Source organism: Acomys russatus, chromosome 7 (assembly GCF_903995435.1).
Source record: "Acomys russatus chromosome 7, mAcoRus1.1, whole genome shotgun sequence".
Classification (NCBI taxonomy): Eukaryota; Metazoa; Chordata; class Mammalia; order Rodentia; family Muridae; genus Acomys; species Acomys russatus.
The window spans coordinates 53,887,008-53,906,789 of NC_067143.1; the positions used below are offsets into that span (position 1 = coordinate 53,887,008).

The window sequence follows — 19,782 nt, forward strand, 5'->3', positions numbered from 1 at the left end:
CAGGAGGCAGAGGCAGGCGGATCGCTGTGAGTTCGAGGCCAGCCTGGTCTACAAAGTGAGTCCAGGACAGCCAAGGCTACACAGAGAAACCCTGTCTCGAAAAACAAACAAACAAACAAAAAAACAAAAAAAACAAAAAAAAAACAAAAAAAAAGAAATACAGTTGAAAAGTAGAGAGTAACAAGAGGAAAAGATAAGTATTCCAGGGACTTGATCGTGGCATATGTGAGACACCGGGTTTACTTTCACCATCCACTCCCCACAAAAAAAAAAAAAAAAAAAGACAAGTACTACAGCTGAGGGAAAAGACCAAATCTCAATAAAGTGATATAAACTAGAATGAAAAAAACAGGAGTACATATGGTTAAAGTGTAGGCTGGAGAAGTGGTCAAAAGCTACCTAGGATGTTCCTTTATTGTAGAAGCAGCAGTAAAAGCAGCAGGAAGCCACAGGATATGGAATATATATTGAATTTGAGATAAGCTCAGTGAATAACAACAGATTTTCATTTTAAAAAGTATTTAAAAAATTATTTTGGTTGAAGTGTGTAAAATATCTTGACAGGAGTGCAGGAAGGATAGGATGGTAGCTAGGACAGAATAAAAATCATATACAGGTAGGAGGCAGAGGTAGGATGATCGAGAATTTGAAGACAGCCTGGGCTATAAAGGAAGACCAAGTCTTTAAAAGAAAGTAAAAAACAAACAAACAAAAAAACAAAACAAAACAGAAAAAAAAAAACAAAACAAAACAGTGGGGCTGGAGAGATGGCTCAGCAAAGAGCACTTGCTGCTGTTGCATAGGGTCTGAGCTCAGTTCCCAGCACCCTCACTGGTAGTTTACAACCACCTCTAACTCCAGCGCCAGGGGACCAGATGCTCTCTTCTGGCCCGAGCACCCTGGTACATATATCATACATGCATTATTTTATGTGACACACAAAAAATATTTTTAAAAAGACATGTAAGCCGGTGGTGGTGACTGATGCCTTTAATCCTACCACTCGGGAGACAGAGGCAGGTGGGTCTCTGAGTTCGAGGCCACCCTGGTCTACAAAGTGAGTCTAGAACAGCCACACAGAGAAACCCTGTGTAGACAAACCAAAAGAAAAATAAAAATCTCAAGTGGATGTGGTGGTTCAGGCCTTTGATCCTAGCACTCAGGGAGGCAGGTGGAGCTCTGAGTTCGGGGCCAGCCTGGTCTACAAAGGGAGTCCAGGACAGCCAAGACTATACATAGAAACCCTGACTCAAGAAACAAACAAACAAAAAAGAAACAAAAAAAGGAATGGGAGTTATTAAGGTTAACAGTTGGGGGTTTGGCTTCTATACACCCTGGGAGTTCTGAGTGAGACCTAGGGTTGGAATACCTAAGAGAGATACTAAACTTGACATTCCTCATGTATATCCTGAAGGAGATGTCAAGGGCACAATTGTTTATACAGATATGGAGATGGCTCAGAGGTTAAGAGGATTGACTGCTGTTCCAGAGGTCCTGAGTTCAATTCCTAGCAGTCACATGGTAGTTTACAGCCATCTATAATGTGATCTAATGCCCTCTTCTGGCCTGCAGAACACTGTATACATAATACTAAATCTTTTTTTCCCCCTCTTATACAGGGTTTCTCTGTGTAGCCTTGGCTGTCCTGGATGCACTTTGTAGACCAGGCTGGCCTCAAACTCACAGTGATCTGCCTGCCTCTGCCTCCTCAGTGCTGGGATTAAAGGTGTGTGCCACCATACCCAGCAATAAATAAATCTTAAAAAATAAAAAAAAATAAAACAAAAAAACAAAGAAAGAAAGGCTTGCCCTGTAGGCATGCGGGTGGCAAATAAAGGTGTGTAGGTGCCAACGAGGACTAAGAGGGTATAGTGAGGTGGGAAACAGAAGACAGCCCAGAAGAGCTTTTAGATAGTAAGTGGACAAATCAGGGCCAATGAATCATGGTAGCTTCAGACCTCAGGTGTCCTGTCAGCTGTTTTGTTTTCTTTCTTTAAACGCATTTGATTCCTATTGCCTTCAGTCTCTAGTTTCCTTCTTCATTAATAATTTTAAGGATGTTTTTGAAACTCACTCATGTTGAACTGTATATAACTCAAGATGGTCCTACAGGTTCCTTATCCTTCATGCAATTTAGGGTAATCTTTAGGACAAGTACAGGGTACAGATGCAGCCAGGTCAAGCTGCATCAGGAGGTGGCTTGACTTTAAAGAACTGAAATTTACTTCTAGCTTTTTCAGTGGTGTGGTGTGTGGCCTTGGGCAAGTCACTTATCTCTGGGTTTCAGTTTTTCAATCTGTGAAATGGGGATAAATATCCATAACGCATAGAGCTGCTTTAATAGAAAAAGGGAGGCTGTAAAAGAACTTGAGAAGTTACTAAATAGACTAAATCTTTTATGAGGAATGTAGAGGAAATGCTTCCAGAAGCTGACGAGGCAGGATGTAGGAGGAAGAGGCGAATTTACAGACAACACTCATACGCGTGTGGATAGGAGGAACCTGCTGATTCCCTGAAAAGGGTCTTCTTGCTTGGAAGAGTAAGCAAAGGGGGACTTTTAAGCCCTGTGACATTTTCTACATCTCTAGAATGAAGGTCTGAATTACTCTAATGTAATCAAGGAGTCCTAGTTCCTCGGAGGACAACCAATACCATGCTCGAGGGCGTTTCTGATTTCCCAGGGGGCTTGAGGCACCCATACTAGGAAAGCACCATACTTGCCTTGAGGCGCAAAATATATATGGATATGATACCCAAAGTCCTGAAATTTATCTTGAGTGTTGGGTTCACTGGTGAACAGGAATAAAGATTTGGGGAAAATCTCAGGTCTCCGTCTGGGAAAGTTCTTATACTTTTTAGAGTTCCTCCCCTTTCAGAAACCTCTAGTGTCCTACAATAGTTTTCCTGCCCAACTCACCCGCAGTGGCTTACCCTCCGGCTTCAGCGTCTCACTATTTGAGGGTTACTTAGCGCAACTCCATAGCAACTACCTTCGACACTACGCCCTAGATGGCGCAGAGAACATGCTCGTGCTACCTTCCGGGACTTGTAGTTCTTCGGGGCAGGACGCTGAAGCCGCGCGGTTTGCTGGGATTTGTAGTTCTTGTTACCTTCAAGGCAAGACCAGGATCCGGAAGTAGTAGTACCCCTTCTTCCTTTGGAGTGGCCTTCGTATTTCCTTTTCCCGGGTCCTCCAGGTTACCCAGCTAACAACAGCCGGGGCCAATGAGAGGGCGGCGAGACGGGGCGGGACCATAATTTAAACTAATCGTGTCTTCATCGTGCGGGGCATCTATCTCGAGGTGAGGTGCGATCCGAAGTGCGCGTGGCGGAGCAGTGCGCGCGGCCAGGTAACCGGCGCGGGCCCTTGGCTGGGGTGCGGCTAGGTGCTCACGGGATGGCCAGGCCCAGAGGGGCTGCTGACCACGCCGGTGCGAAAGGAAGGCCTCCTTCGTAACCGAGGGAGAAAGAGAACTTACAGGGGGCCAGTTTGTGGGAGCCGGCAATGTTCGAGGGGGGTGGGTCTGTTTGGGGTTTTGCTAGTGGGATTATGGCTGACTACCGCGGGGCGTCTCGGGGGTTGTGGATTGCTCAAAGGATTGTACCTGAGGGTCCTGTGATGCCAGGTGCTCGTTTATTGTTAACGATAGCAACAGTAGCATCTTCTTAGCCTCCACTATGTTTCTGACATTGTGTTGCCGGTATAAGAGGATCATCATTTTAAATTTCCAGACAACCTTATTCAGGTTTTATAGGTGGGGACACTGAGGTTTATGGCTTACCTTGGCAAGGGTTGCACAGCTTTTGCGAGTTTTGGTATACTGGGGAGTTTTGAGCACTGAGCGTAAATGGTGGCCAAAGGGCTGTGTTGGGAGGCCCTTTCCATGTAAACAATGAACTTTCCTGCCTTATCTACTACTTTTTGGTTTGGTGTGAGAGGCAAATCAGAGAGCATGTGTAAGTACCTTTGAGAATACGAATTTAAGATTTTGTTGCTGCTGCTGCTGCGTTTTTTGTGTTTTTCGAGACAGGCTTTCTCTTTTTAGCCCCGGATGTCCTGGAACCCGCTCTGTAGCTTGAACTCACAGAGATCCACCTCCCTTTGCAGGGACTTAAAGGTGTGCTCCCCCATGCTGGGCTGGGCAACCCTCTTTGCTTACTTCTGGGGTCGCACTTGTCATCTGTATTATTTGAATCTCTTTCTGAATTTGTCTGCCCTTGATGGCTACTCAAGATTTAAGCATGGTTATGGCCATTACTGTACGTCTTGAAATGTTGCTTTTTCTTTGGCTGGAGGAGGTTAGAAGCCTAGCTTACCCAACTTTTTCTTTTTTTCTTTGTTTTGTTTTGGTGCATGCTAGGCAAGCACCCTATCACTGAACTATTTGTTAGCGCCCCCCCCCTTTTTATGGTGGTATTTGTCTTAAATTAAGCATAAAGTTATCCTTTGTTGTTGAAATGAAACTGTCTCCTGAAAACATAATTTACCTGCTTGCTTTATTTGTTTTGTTTTTTTTTTTTTGTTTTTTGTTTTCTCTCGCTTTATTTGTTTTTTGTTTTTCGAGACAAGGTTTCTCTATGTAGCCTTGGCTGACCTGGACTCACTTTGTAGACCAGGCTGCCTTGAACTCACAGTGATCTGCCTGCCTCTGCCTCTCATGTGCTGGGATTAAAGGCTTAGAAGTTTCTTTTTAAGTTGTAGGATATGGGAGTGGGATGAATGCCTTGAACAAAGAATTGTAGAATTATTAGGATGCAAACACAGCTCTACCTAGGATGCTTAACCTGCTGAGTAAGGTCTGTTTTGATATCTGTGTCTAATTGCTAAGAACAGATGGTCAGAGCCAGGTGGCAGTGGCACACACCTTTAATCCCAGCACTTGGGAGGCAGAGGCAGGTGGATTGCTGTGAGTTCGAGGCCAGCCTGGTCTACAAAGTGAGTCTAGGACAGCCAAGGATATACAGAGAAACACTTTCTTGAAAAACCAAAAAAAAAAAAAAAAAAGGGGGGGCAGGGCTGGAGAGGTGGCTTAGTGGTTAAGAGCTCTGGCTGCTCTTCCATAGGATGAAGGCTCAACTCCTAGCACCCACATGGTAACTCACAACCATTTATAACACCAGTCCCAGGGGAATCTGATGGCCTCTGTGGGCACTACATGTATGAGATACTTGTACATACAAGCAAGGCAAAACATTCATATACATACATTGAAAATAAGAAATAAAAACAAGCCAGATGTGGTGGTGCACACCTTTATTTAGTTCCAGCACTCTGGAGGCAGAGGCAGGTGGATCTCTGAATTCAAGGCCAGACTGGTCTACAAAGTGAGTCCAGGACAGCCAGGGCTACTCAGAGAATCCCTGTCTTAAAAAAACCAAAATAAATAAATACAATAATAATAAAAAATGTCTACTTTTGTGCTTTGTGCCCAAGGAGGCCAAGAGAGGGTGTCAAGCTCTAGAACTGTTGTTAATGACAATTGTTAATCACAGTGTAAATGTTATCCCTCCCCCACCTCCCTCCCCTTTGGTTTTTTCGAGACAGGGTTTCTCTCTTGTAGTCCTGGATGCCCTGGACTCACTTTTTAGATCAGGCTGGTGCGAACTCACAGCAATCTGCCTGCATCTGCCTCCCGAGTACGGGGATTAAAGGTGTGTGCCACTATGCCTGGTTTAAAGGCAGTACTCTTAACTGCCAGCCCCTTGTCCTACATTTCTGACACTACTAGATTATTGTCACCCTCCCTTTTTTAACTTTTAAGTTAAACATTTAAGGGGCTGAAGAGATAGCTCAGTAGTTAAGAGCACTGGCTGCTCTTCCAGAGGACCCGAGTTTGATTCCAGTGCTCACGTGGGAGTCCACAGTTGCTGATAACTGCAGTTCCAGGGGGTCCAGTATCATCTTCTAGCCTCCTTTCAGTTTATTTCTAACTCTGGAGTTTTCTTTTCTTTCTTTCTTGCCTTGCTTGCTTTTGCAGTAGCGGGTATTGAACCTAGGGTCGCTCACATGCTAGGCAAGTACTCTGCAGTCCTTCCTTCTTCCCTCTCTTTCTTTCTTTTTTCTTTTTCTTTTTTTCCAGACAAGGTAGCCATGTGTAGCCTTGGCTGTCCAGGATTCTCTTAGTAGACCAGTTTGGCCTGGAACTCATGGTTCTACCTGCTCTGCCTCCTGAGCCCTGGGGTCACCACCGCGCCTGGCTTCCTTTTCTTTCCTTCTTTCTTCCTTTTTAAAATTAATTATTATTATTATTATTATTATTATTATTATTATTATTATTATTATTTTGAGACAGAGTCTTTCTAGCCTTCCACAACTGGTTCCTTTCTTTCTTTTGAGCTCAGTTTATTTATACATGTGTCAGTTTTGGTCCAGTCAGCAAAACAGAAACCTCAGCAAAACAGAAACCACATGCCATTTCATTTAAGAGTGAACTCAATAAAGGATATAGTTTTGAGGCTTTGTTGGAGGGCTTAACAAGCCAAAAGGACTCTTAAGGAAAGTAGTTTTGGTATACTAACTGTTTGAAGTGATTTCCTCATCCAGAATTGAGAGCAAACAGAGGAAGGTTATCAGACTCAAGAAGTCTGGAGGGATATGGGACGGCTGTAGCCAGATTCTCGAGGGGGTGTATGTTGCCTGGTTGCCAGTGGTTTCTTGGGAGCTCCCAGGAGGTCCTTGGAGAAGCCAGTCTTAGTGCAAGCCTGCCCAGCTGGTAGGAAGGCCAGGGAGGTGCACTGCAAGGTTGGTGCCAGGAGTTTAGATAGAAACTGAGTAACTGATGGAACCAATTGCTGACATGAGGAAACACTAAGCCACAGTAAGGAAGAACTTTGTATATTCCTTTTGTTTTCTATTTTCCCTTTAGCCTTGGCCATCCTGGACTCACTTTGTAGACCAGGCTGGCCTCGAACTCACAGCGATCCGCCTGCCTCTGCCTCCGTTTCTCTTTTAATCCTGCTACCACCCATATAATTGAGACTCTATTATATTATTTGTTAAGCAAGCTTTACAGCACAATAACTGAGCAGTTAATAGCCTAGTCTTAACCCTCTAAGATAATCTGACTTCCTCCCAGGGTCCATCCCAGAGACACTTCTACTCTGTGCCTTTTCTGGTCTAGCTCCTTTCACCTGATGTCACCTGGACCTCTGCCTGTGGCTGAATCCCCTACTTCCTCCTCTATCTCCTCCCCTAGCTCCTCCCCTGACCGACAGGAAGTCCAGCCCTATTCTTTCCTGCTCAGTGATTGGCTATAAGCTGCTTTATTGACATATTAGCGGACAGTTGGGGAGCAGCATTTACACAACATTGAGACAAGAGATTCTCAGAACAAGGATTACAACTATATATGGGGGGGGGCAGATACAGAAATCAGCATTTGAGTTATGCAACAATCTTATGCCCACAACTTTATATGCACTACTTTCTAAAAGTATGTGAGGTATATTCTATTATTACTATTCCTCTTAAAAGAAAAGATTTACTTATTCTGCATGCATGTATACCTACATGCCAGAAGATCACATTGTAGATGGTTGTGAGCCACCATGTGGTTGTGGGAATTGAACTCAGGACCTCTGGAAGAACAGTCAGTGCCCTTAACCTCTGAGCCGTCTCTCCAGCCCACTATTCCCTTTTATAAGGAAGGAAATTTGAAGCATAGATAGATTAGGTCATCTGTTCAAAGCCACACAATATGTAAATAATGGAGTTGCTTTCTTTCTTTCTTTCTTTTTTAACTTATTTTTATTTCATGTGCATTTGGTGTTCCTGCGTTTGTGTCTGTGTGAGAGTATTGGGTCCCCTGGAACTGGAGTTACAGACAGTTGTGAACCATCATGTGGGTGCTGGGAATTGAACCCGGGTCCTCTGGAAGAGTAGTCAATGCTCTTAACCACTGAGCCACCTCTCCAGCCCCCTGGAGTTGGTTTCTTAATCGAACCATTCAGAGTTTGTTTCTACTTTTAAAGCATTAAAAAAAAAAAAAAAAAAAACCTGGCCAGGTGTGGTGGTGCACACCTGTAATCCCAGCACTTCGGAGGCAGACGCAGGCAGATCTCTGTGAGTTCCAGGACAGCCAGGTCTACAAAGCGAGTCCAGGACAGCCAAGTCTACACAGAGAAACCCTGTCTTGCAAAAAAACAAAACAACAACAAAATCCTTATATTTTTGTCTGTGTGTGTGTATCCCATGAAGGCCAGAAAAGGGTGCTGGATGCCCTGAAAGTGGAGTTTCCGGCAGTTGTGAGCTGTGTGACAGATAGTGCTGTAATGCTAAGAACTGAAAGGTCTTCTGCAAGAGTGTGTGTGTGTGTGTGTGTGTGTGTGTGTGTGTGTGTGTGTAAGAGACAGAGACTGACTCACTAATTAGGGTTGCTTTCATGAGCAAGGGGGTGTTATTTACTTGAGCAAGAACAGTTTCCTAGTAGCTACATTACTGAAGGATATGACCCCTTCTCCCCTGCAGCCGCCATTGCCTGTTAGCTCCTCGGGGAGGGGCGGAGCCTCCTGACTCCCTCATTCATGATGGACTGCTGTTGGTGGGTCCCCTGTTTTCAACATTTACAGTGTGCTGAAAATTCTTCCCCATGTTAAACCACAATCAGACTTTCTCCCCCCCCCCGGGGGGGCGCTGAGGACTGAACCCTAACCCTTTCGCTTACTAAGCAAGTGCTCTACCACTGAGCTAAATCTCCAGTTCCCCAATCAGACTTTCTATAACTGCCACTCTTCAGTTCAGGTTTTGTCTTCTCCTACGAGGGCCATAAAAATCTTCCTAGTCTTTTTTTTTTTTTTTTTTTTTTAAGATTTATGTATTTATTTAATGTATATGAGTGCATGTATATCTGCATGCCAGAAGAGGCCATTAAATCACATTATAGAAGGTTGTGAGCCATCATGTGGTTGCTGGGAATTGAACTCAGGACCTCTGGTGCTCTTTACTGCTGAGCCATCTTTCCATCTGACTAGTTTTTTTTTTTTTTAAAGTCTTGAGACTGGTTTTCTCTGTGTAGCCTTGGCTGTCCTGGGCTCCCTTTGTAGACCAGGCTGGCCTCAAACTCGCAGAGATCTGCTTCTGCCGCCTAGAGTGCTGGGATTACAGCTGTGTGCTACTGTGTCCGACTTCTTTTTAGTCTTTTACAGGACAAGTAGTCTCTGTGTTTAACATTGCATGTGTTTTATTTTAATTTGACTGTACATTATTTGTATACCATGTACACATAATGCTTATGGAGGCTAGGCGAGGACACTGGATTCCCTGGAACTGGAGATATATGTGGCTAGCCTCAGTATGGGTACTGGAAATCGAACCAGGATCCTATGAATGAACAGCCAGTGCTCTTAACTAACAGGGCTTCTTTGTGTAGCCCTGGCTGTTCTGGACTCGCTTTGTAGACCAGGCTGGCCTCGAACTCAAAGTGATCTGCCTGCCTTTGCCTCCCAAGTGCTGGGATTAAAGGCGTGTGCCACCACGCCCAGTGAGTTTATTTTTGCTTTTCAAAGGTGGTATTGTTATGTTCTACTAAGTACTTTGAGACTGCCTGCCTGTATTAGATAGGTAGCTCAGTGTGCTAGTGATAGCCTTTCCATTAGGGCAGCATTTTTCTTACAGGCAGCCCTTTTCATATAAATGTAAATAGAATCTTCCATTTTGCATTTCATTTGTTTGATTAGTTATTTTATTCTAAATTACACATACACATACATTTACACTTAATTTTCTTAAATATGCTTGTTATTTTGGTAACATCAAATTTTTTTCATTTTTGGATGATTTAAAAAAATTTATGTTGGTTTTTGCCTGCATGTATGTCTGTGTGAGGGTTCAGATCTTGGAGCTGCACACAGTAGTCAGCTGTCATGTGGTTGCTGGGAGTTGAACGTGGGTCCTCTGGGAGAATAGCCATCTTTCCAGGGCACTTAAGTGATGTTTTGAGAGAGGGTTTCACTTGGTAGCCCAACCTGGCCTGGACTTAAAAATTCTGCTTTAGCCTATCCCCAGGGTGCTGGGATTACATGTGTGAGCCACCATACCTGATTTAATATCCATCCCATTATATATAAAAGCATGCTATTGCCTGTCTTTATAGTTGTAAGAAATTAATTATTTAAAAACAGGTTCTCATGTAGCCAAGCTGGCGTAGAACTTTCTCTGTAGCTGAAGGTGACTGTGAACCCTTCCTGATTTTCCTGCCTCCACCTCCCTAAATGCTGGACTAAGGGTATTTTGGCACCATGCCTGTTTTATGCTGTACAGCTTATTTATATTTGCTTTTTATTGTTATTAGTTTGTTGTTGTTTGTAGCCTTGGCTGGCCAGGAACTTGCTATATAGATAGGTTGGTCTCAACTCACAGAGATCCTCCTGCCTCTGCCTAAAGTGCTAGGATCATAGGACATGTGCCAGTATTCCTCTCACTCATAGTTTAATTTTATGGAAAGCAGATTTCATGTGTCTTCATTCTGTGTTTTTTAAATAAAAAAATTAAAAAGAAATTATGTATATAGGTGTTTTGTTTGCATAGAAGTCTATGTGCCACTTGTGTGTAGTGCCCTTGGTCAGAGAAGGGCATGAAATTTTCTGTGGACTTAAAGTTAGCGATGGTTGTCAGCTGCTGTGTGTGGACTGGAACTGCTGTGTCCTCTGGAGGAGCAGCTGGTGCTCTTAACTGTTGTACCATCTCTCCAGACCATCATGTGATTCTTTTTTTTTTTTTTTTCCTGAGACATGTTCTTTCTGTGTTAGCCTTGGCTGTCCTGGACTCACTTTGTAGTCCAGGCTGGCCTTGAACTCACAGTGATCTATCTGCCTGCCTCTGCCTCCTGAGTGCTGGGATTAAAGGAGTGAGCCACCATGCCTGGCTTCATTTTGACTCGTTAGTAAAATTTTAAGCATGGTATGCTTGAAAAGCAAGCTCTTTTGTACAGACTCCTATAGATAGCTATTACCCTAATTAATGGAGGTTTTTATCCTTTCTTCTGATAAACTGGGGGAGGAGCTATTTGGAAAAGCAGTATCTTGGCTGTCATTGATTGGCTGTTAGGTACAGTCACCCTAATTAGGGACCACTTGCAGAAGTAGAGTGATCTAATGGTGGTATAAAGAAAAGGGGCATTAGTGTGCTTCTGGATTGAGGCTCCTCTTGGCAGCTGCGTCATGTGCCTTTTCTCCCTGTCCTATTTAAGGGCTAGTGTCTTTGAAGTCAGTTCAGGAAATGGCAGTGACTCAGCCTTGCAGATTTCTACTGCCTTCTTACAGCTGAGGACTGGTTTGTCTGGTAAGGAGGAAGACAGCATATATTCCAGCACACTTAGCTGACCACTTGAGTGCCTTCCTATGCCTTGCCAGAGACACTTGTTTTTCAGACTGCTAAGTTTTTAGTGCCCTGTGGCAAGGTGGATTCAGTCTTTAACATGTCTTTTGTATCCACATCTGTAATCTTAGCACTTGGGAGGCTAAGGCAGGAGGATCATGAGTTCGAGACCAGTCTTGATTATTCAGCAAGTTCCAGGCGGCAGTATGGTCTCGGTCTCTCTCTCTCTCTCTCTCTCTCTCTCTCTCTCTCTCTCTCTCTCTTCCTGAGACAGGGTTTCTCTGTGTAGCCTTGGCTGTCCTAGACTCTCTTAGTGATCAGGATGGCCTGGAACTCACAGAGATCCGCCTGCCTCTGCCTCCCGAGTGCTGGGGTTAAAGGCGTGCGTCACCACGCCCGGTTAGAGACACTATCGCAAAAGGCAAAGCAAACGAAATGTAAGGATCAATTTAATCCCAACATTTAGGAGGCAGGGGCAGCTATATCTCTTTGGGTTGGAGGCCAGCCTGGTCTACAATGTGAGTCTAGGATAGCCAAGACTACACAGAGAAACCCTGTCTCAAAAAAAAAAAAAAAAAATCAACTTGGAGGAACTATATATTTGGTGGTTTGTTAAGGAAGCTGAATCTAAAACACACAGAAGCAAAATACAACTTCTCAAAGCAGTGTGATTTGGTTGTGTTGTCTAATCTGAACCCCTATAGGAATTGTGAGATTCTTTCAGTAGCTCTTGGAATAACTAGGAAAAAGCTTTGACAGGAAGATGGGGTTTGAAAAAGGGTCAGAGCTGGGCAGTGGTGGCGCACATCTTTAATCCCAGCATTAGGAAGGCAGAGGCAGGCGGATGCTGTGAGTTTGAGGCCAGCCTGGTCTACAATGCGAGTCCAGGATAGTCAAAGCTACACAGAGAAACAAAAACAAAACAAAACAACCCCCCAAAACAAACAAACAAACAAACAAAAAAAAAAAAAAAGAAAGAAAGAAAGAAAGAAAAAGGGTCAGAATTAGAGGCACATAGATTTATGGTTACTTAGGTAAGCTGTGATTTGGGTTACCCACCACACTATTTAGGCTTTATGTCATGAACTATGAATGATGGTTCTGTGGTATTCACACTTTCCTACTCGGGTGCCTGATGGTACAGAATTTTTGCTTAGGCTTCATACAGGTCTAGAAACTGTTACCAGCATTGAGCCAGCTGCTTGACTTTGGAGAAGTTTCCTCACTTGCAAGACAGAAAGTCTACTGAAAGTTATTTAAAAGGTTATTGTGATGTGCACAGTAAAATATTGTGTAAATAGCTGGCTATGCCTTAGAGGGGTAGTGCTCCTCATCTGGCTATGCCTTAGAGGGGTAGTGCTCCTCATCTGTCATATGACTTGCCTAACGCCTGAAGGGCTGTCTGTCCTCCTGGATAGCCAAAGGCATGAGAGCGAGCCAGGGCTAGAGTCACACACAGAGAAGTGAGCACAGTGGCTGGAAAATAAGGGCGAATAAATAGCTGGAGGCCAGACAGTGAGCTTGGAGACCTCAGGCAGAGAACTCAGATCTCATGCTTAAGAAAATACATTGCAAGGTTTTTGAGCCAGAGAGACACGATTAAAAAGCAGAGTGGTGTAGAGACTCCTGAGGGACTTTTTCTGGTTGAGACATTGGAATCCTCACAGGGTAGGGCCTCCGAAAGTCTGACCCAGTGGGGTGTGGTTCGGCATTCTTGCCGCAGGAGGCCAGTATTCCTGCCTAGCGACTCTTCCTGCTCTGTCATTGACTCACCTCATTGGCCTGGGCCTCACTGCTTCCCTTCTTGTTGCCTTCTGACCCACAGAACTCCAGAGCTGCCTGACGACGATGGAGCCCGAGCTGCCCAGCAGTGGGTGGGGTGTGCAGTAAACAGCAGCATTCTCATTCCTTCCCTTCTTCCCTGAGCAGAGCAAAGGTCACCTTAGCCGGCTGTGGCCTGCTGTGCAGGGTTACAGGGGCTGCCTACCGGGAGGGGAGTCAAGATGACTCCTGCCCTTTTCTCTGTTTTTGTATGGATTGGCTTGCTTTTTTTTTTTTTTTCCTCTCTCCCAAGTTTTCTGTTTCTTTTTCCCTGATCTAGGTTCTTCAAGATGTCAGTCAGCAAACAAAGAGGTTACTGTAGGAGGGGGCAGGTGTATAATATATATTTTTTCTAATTGTGGGGACAATGCCCAGAAGTTTTCTCTGGCGGCTGCTATGAGGTAGTTTGTCCAGAATTCATGTGAGCCAGACGTTAAGTCTGTTGGAGTCACTGTAGGAAGGTTTTTGTAAGTACATTTCTCAGCTTCTGGGTTTTGGAGCCATTCTATGTGTGCTCTACCATCCTGTGTCAGCTCCCATCTCCCAGCCCTTCGGCCCCAGAGGGGAAGGTAGTGAAAAGATGGAAAGGGAAGCTGTGTAGAGGAGCATGTGCTTGTTTTATGCAGGGAGTCATTATATCTGGGTTTTCATATTCTTGCTAATTAGTTGTGTGACCAGGCACCTAACTTCCCTGGAGTAGAATTTCCTTGTATTTAAAAATGTACAGGTTGGATTGTGTAGTCTTGGAGAGTTTTTCCAGTGTCAGAATAAATGTAAATTTGTTTGTTTGTTTGCTTTTTTGAGACAGGATTTCTGTGTTCTGGTTGTTCTAGATCAGGCTGGCCTGGAACTCAGAGCGATCCACCTGCCTCTGCCTCCCAAGTGCTTGCGCCACCATGCCCAGCTGTAAGTTTATTTTTTATGTGAAAAAATATTTAATATTAGCTAACTGGACTCAGTTTTGACTGGACTCCTAAATTTGTGGCAAACATCCAGAGCATCATAACTAGGAGGCAGCCAAGCATACGCCTTCTTCTCTCTACCAGGCCTTCCCAAGGAGTAGACATGGGCCACATCACTGTCAGAGAGTTTTCATAGCCTGTTTGATCTGCTGCTTGTTAGCCTTGATCTCCACAATGAACACAATCATGTTGTTGTCTTCTGTCTTCTTCATGGCTGACTCAGGGGTTGGGGTGAACTTGATGATAGGATAGTGCTCAAGCTTGTCCTGGATTGCTTTGTAAATCAGGCTGGCCTCGAACTCACAGAGATCCGCCTGCCTCTGCTTCCCAGCAAGTGCCACTACACCTTGCTTTCTTCCTCTTCCTCCTTTTTTTTTTTTTTTTAAAGACAGGTTTTCTCCTTGGCTATCCTTGACTTGCTTTGTAGACCAGACTGGCTTTGAACTCACAGCATTCTGCCTGCCTCTGCCTCTGGGATTAAAGATGTGTGCCACCACACCCAGCTCTTTTATTCTTTTTTAAAAGCAGTGCTCAGAATTGAACCCACAGCATGCTAGGCAAGCACTTTATGACTGAACAACCTTCTAGCCCCAGAGGCAGTCTTTTGAGTATCCTCAGAGGTAGCAGTTTTCACTCGTGATGCGTAGATTCAGGGTTTGGAAACCATCAAAAAATCTTTTGTGTCTAAGAATCAAGTTATTTATTTATGTGGGAAAAAAAAGATGTGATTGACTGACTATACAACAGGTAATTTTTCTTTCTGCTTCTCACATGGAACAGTGTTTAAAAGTAGTTTTTCCAAAAGAAAATTTGTAAATTGTTTAAGCAGTGATTAAAAATGTAGGAACACAACTCCAGCAACTCCATCCACATATTTATATATGTAATTAAAGTATTTGGTTACAATTTTCATGTGGTTTAATAAGATGGGGAAACGTTTGAATAGAGTTGCTTTCCTGTATACTCACTATATATTCTTGTTTCAAGGTCAAAGTGACTAGATAGTGAAGAAAGTCAGCCCTTATTCCTGTAGTCTTCTGAAATCACTGGTGTTTTAAGGGTCAAAAGAAGGGTGGAACATGTACTTCCAGGAAGTTGTGGCTGTCGAGCAGAGGCAGGTGCATCTCGAGAAGAACCACCAAGAAGACCGAAGCATTTTCAGTCTGACTGCTGATGCTCACCAGCAGGCTGAAGGTAGCAAGATCCTCAGAGGGTGAGGCTGAAGCACAGGGTTGGGAGTGCCAGAGTATTGGACGAGAAGCACACTGATTGTTTTTCCCTTCTTTCCTTCAGTAGTTGTAGGTTTGAAAGTGGGCTGGAAGGTTGGTGGGGCAAAGCAGAGGGCTGTAACTGGATGTGTTCAAGTATTCCAGTCATGTACCTGATCATCTGCTCCTGACAGTAGTTGAAATTGGTTAGTAAAATAAACTGTGGCAGCCTGGCCAAATGAGTCTGTTGCCAAGTCATTGTATTAAATAAACATCTGGATTTCTCCTTACTCTGTCTTGTTTCTCTCTGTCTCTGCATTGTTTCTCTCTGTCTCTGTCTCTATCTCGTTGTATTTTTCTCTCATCCCCCCCTCCCCCCCAGCTGAGGACTGAACCCAGGGCCTTGCACTTGCTAGGTAAGCGCTCTACCACGGAGCTAAATCCCCAATTCCTTTCCTCTCATCTTTGTGTTGAGTATCAAGAAGCTAAAACTTCTAGGTCTAGGCGGTGGTGGCTCACGCCTCGGGAGGCAGAGGCAGGCAGATCTCTGAGTTCAAGGCCAGCCTGGTCTATAGTTACAGGACAGCCAAGGATACACAGAGAAACCCTGTCTTGAAAAACAAAAAAAAAGTTCTAGATCTGAAAATCAGGTAAACCTAAGAAGGTCTGAGGGGCTCAGCTAGATGTGATGTAGTGTATCTATAATTCCAGTCGTAGGAAGGTTAAGGCAAGAGGATTGTCAGAGTTTAAGTTCAGTGTGCTCTGTAAAATGCGATCCAAGCAAGCCAGGGAAAGTAAGACCCTGTCAGAGAGGGAGGAGGGGGAGAGAGGAGCCCAAGAAGGTTTGATGTAGGCATAAAGTTATTGTGTACAAATAGCGATTCCTTTACTCTGCCCCCAACACCCCCAATATCTGGTTGCAAGCCTTGTTTTGAGACTCTCCAGTCTTAATGCTGTGTAAACACTGCTCCCTAATTACTCCCTGATATGCCCGTAAAGCAGTTTATAGCCAGTCGCTGAGCAGGGGAGAGAATAGGGCTGGACTTCCTGCCAGCCAGGGGAGGAGGAGTTAGAGGAGGAAGTAGGGAACTCCCAGAGAGCCATTAGATTCAGTCTTCCCGAGTGCTAGGATTACAGGCATCTAATATGTATTTCTTTCTTTTTTTGGTTTCTCTGTGTAGCTGTGGCAGTCCTGGAGCTCATTCTGTAGACCAGGTTGGCCTCAGACTCACAGAGATCATCCTGCTGTGCCTCTCTGAGTGCTGAGATTATAGGTATACGTCACTGCGGTGCCTAATGTGCATTTCTTTCTTTCTTTCTTTCTTTCTTTTCCTGAGACAGGGTTTCTCTGTGTAGCCTTGGCTGTCCTGGACTCGCTTTGTAGACCAGGCTGGCCTCGAACTCACAGCGATCCGCCTGCCGCTGCCTCCCGAGTGCTGGGATTAAAGGCATGCGCCACCACGCCCGGCTCTTTGTGCATTTCTGAATTATTCTAAACAGTTGGTAATAGTAGCTTTGAAAAGAACTAGAAAGCCTGCCATGGTGGGCTCACCTTTAATCCCGGCACTCAGGAGGCAGGTGGGTTTTTGTGACTTTGAGTCCAGCCCGGTCTACAAAGTGACAAAGTGAGTCCAGGACAGCCAGGACTGTTATACAGAGAAACTCTGTTTCAAAAAAAAAAAAAAAGCCTTTTAAAGAAAGAAAGGCAAAGAACAAGAATTTAACATTGTATTTCTAAGAATCATATAGCTACAATACCTTATCATGGTGTAACCAACTATAATCTTTTATTTTTTATTTTTTTGAGGCAGGGCTTCTTTGTATAGCCTTGGCTGTACTGGACTTGCTTTGTAGACCAGGCTGCCCTCAAACTCACATCAATCCACTTGTCCCTGAGTGCTGGGATTAAAGGCATGTGCCACCACACTCAGCTTCAACTATAATCTTAAATCTGTATTAATATACAAAGATTTATACCAATGTAAGATTTTTGGCTCATTAATGTTCTTTGGCCTAAAAGATGATTTAATAATCTACCCTTTTACTTATCATTTCTATAACCAACCAATTTAAAAACAATCTCAAAACATCTGTCACCCGTAGAATGATCAAAAATGATCCACTCCTCTTGGGAATAGGGCATAGTTTTATTTTTTTAATTTTTTGGTGTGGTGTGGGTTTTTAAAATTGCTTCCTGCAGATTTGGGATGTAGTTTTTCTTTTGAGGGGCCCAAAAATTTAGGATATTGTCCAGTCTAAAGAAAACTAGCTATAACTTTGGATGTTCAGTCTCTGAATGCTGAGAAAGTTCAGAGCTTAACTGAAGTCCTGTCTGGAACAGTCTGTGATGCTTGGATGATCTAGCTAGCTGTCTTAAAATTGTCCCAGATGCAGATTTCTGAGGAAACAGTTATTGGAGCCATCCGTGAGGTTGCGTCACCTGAGTTTCTTGTCTTTTTTGGTGTCTGGTCCTCTTGGCTTTGCAAAATACTAACTTTCAAAGGTATTAAATATTTTTGTATTAATATATGTATGGATTGTGCACCGAGCACAGTTTAGTTAATGTTTGAAGAGGGAAAGTATCTGTACGAAGCTGCCTAAGAGCTGGGGTAGCAGTGGAGTTTCACCCCTAAATTATAGTGACAGTTCTACTTGTAGCTACAGTGGGTAATCAAACTCAAAGCAGCTGTTTAATGAGAAGCAGCCTCTGGGACTTCGCCCCTGAAACACAATCACAGGACATGCTGGGGCTGGGAGAAGCCCTCCTTAGGACTATTGTCTAAAGAAGGTGGGGCGGCATTCATTAAAACATAGTGTAGATTTTGTGACGTGACCATCGGCAGCCTTTTCTGCTGTTTTTAACTCTGAGCCCTTCTTGGAAGGAGTTCTTTGATTGGTGCAGTAGGATTCATTTAGAGAAAGGCCCCATGGACCCAGTTAGAGGTTAAATGCCCAAGAGCAGGGCTAGTGCTAGAGAAACAACACAGCCCAACCAGTTGCTTTTCTATCCTTTTGACCTGTAGATAACCCCAAGAAATAAGCTCACAAGGCGCTCACTTGGCTGGAGGATTGCAAGCCAAATCTTCCTGTGTCTCCTCTTTCCCTCAGTGCCCTTTCCGTTTAGTCTTGATGGTGCAAACACACTCAGCTGGCCAGTTCCCCTGAGGTTGCAGGCTCTTGGCATTTTTTTCTTGCTACCCATTCATGCTAGGTGCATGACTTAAAATTACAGGAACTGTCCTGTTTGACTGGCTTTGCTGGCTGCATAATGAGGGAAATCACGAATTCCTTCAGTTATCTGTCATTCTTCCAGGAAACATGAGTAGCTACCTTGTACAGGTGTTGTAGGGAGTGCTTTTTTTTTTTTTTTTCTTCTAGGATCTTAATTTGGATGAAGCAGATACATAGCATCCTTGTAGGGGAAGTGCAGTAAAGTATGTAGGGGAACAAGCGATAGGGGCTTCATGGAAGGAAGAACAACTGTTGCCTATTGTGGGAGGGACTAGGAGAGCTGAAGAGAGAAGGCACAGGAGCTCCAGAGGTGGAAAGGAAAGCGTGCTGCAGCAGCTTCCCACCATGGCCAAGACACAGGACCTAGGAGAGATCAGGCATGTTGGGGGAAATACACTTGAATTGGACAGTGTTTTCAGAAAATGAGCTGGAGGCGAGATTGGAAAGGAAACTGGAAAGTAGGACCTTAGAGAACTTGGGGGTTTTGTTTATTTTTTGTTTTGTTTTGTTTTGTTTTTTGCTTTTTTGAGACAGGGTTTCTCTGTGTAATAGCTCTGGCTGGCCATGAACTCACAGATATCCACCAGCCTCCACCTCCCAAGTGCTGGGATTACAGGCATGCGCCACTACGCCTGGCCCGATATATTCTATTTTTTAATGTATGAACGTTTGCCTGCATGTATGTGCCAACAAAGGGCAGAAGAGAGTATTGAATCCCCTGGAACTGGAATTATAGATGATTTTTAGCTGCCATTTGGGTGCTGGGAATCAAACCCAGATCTTCTGGAGGAATAAGTGCTTTAAACCACTCTCCAGCTCCAAATACGCTAAGGAAATTTTATTTTATTCTGTATATGAGAGCGAGGGGGGGGGGGGGAAGGAGGGAGGGATAGTTTATCATGTCCCAATTCACTTAGGTCTTGGTCTTTTTTTGTTGTTGTTGTTTCTTCGAGACAGGGTCTCTATGTTAGCCTTGGCTGTCTTGGACTCACTTTGTAGACCAAGCTGGCTTCGAACTCACAGTGGTCCACCTGCCTCTGCCTCCTAAGGGCTGAGATTAAAGGTGTGCACCACCACGTTCTGCTTGCAAAATTTTAATGTCTTAGCCCAGTGGTAAGAGGTAGTCTTTTGGCTTCATTCGTGTGTTTTGAAGTCTTTCTATCTATCTATTTATTTATTTTATTTTTTATTATTTTGAAGTCTTTTTTTCAATACTGAATGCCAGACCTATGTTGTATTTAAATTC

The 19,782-nt window shown here is 44.0% G+C and overlaps 1 protein-coding gene across 1 annotated transcript in view; it reads right to left on the reverse strand.

The window, feature by feature from the left end:
- The window catches only part of LOC127191793 (uncharacterized), a 38,620-nt gene extending 35,544 nt beyond the window's left edge, over positions 1–3,076 (reverse strand). The window contains 1 exon segment of the mRNA XM_051149111.1: positions 2,918–3,076. The gene's annotated coding sequence lies outside the window, so the exon portion shown is untranslated.
- Positions 3,077–19,782: the final 16,706 nt, after the last annotated feature.